Source organism: Gavialis gangeticus, unplaced genomic scaffold, assembly GCF_001723915.1.
Source record: "Gavialis gangeticus isolate Ggan-Ray unplaced genomic scaffold, GavGan_comp1, whole genome shotgun sequence".
NCBI lineage: Eukaryota > Metazoa > Chordata > Crocodylia > Gavialidae > Gavialis > Gavialis gangeticus.
In genome coordinates, this window is record NW_017728992.1 from 44,310,804 (window position 1) to 44,311,403 (window position 600).

Here is a 600-nt window from a genome sequence, read left to right on the forward strand (position 1 = left end):
TGGAGTGTGAATTAAAATTATATGCCCACTAGTGGAAGTGGCTAAGCCTTTATACTGCAGCAGTCCACAGGACACCAAGCCAATTGAAACAAGTTGTTAACATCAGATCTGCAGAAGAGAAGGTAAAGTTTAAGCTTTAGTTTAGTATTACTACCTATGTGATTGTAGACAGTTTTTTTTATAAGAGCATTCTGATAAGCAATAGAGCAATATTTGTTTTATTATTCTGCACAAAATATGCTATGCAAAAAAAGTTTACATAAAAAAGAGGTTCTTTCTTTAAGATGTTGACTAATGGGTTATTAGCGTGCATTAAAAGGAAGGCTGTATTGCTTAGGTTTACTTAGTGTATGCAGTGTGTGAGTTCGTGCCGAATTATATAAGGACTGAATTAAGCACAGGCTCAGACCTGGATGTTCAATTTAAAACTTTTATTGTTTCACAAAGTCATAAACTAAGGAGGTCTGTTGGTTCACGAGGTTGCCAAATCAAGCCCTTGCTTTCTAACCCGAAGGCTAGGTGCGGCTGCCTGATTCAGTAGTCTCAGAACTGGTCAACAGCTCATTTAAAAGGAGTCCCTTATCTTTTTTTAGACAAAAG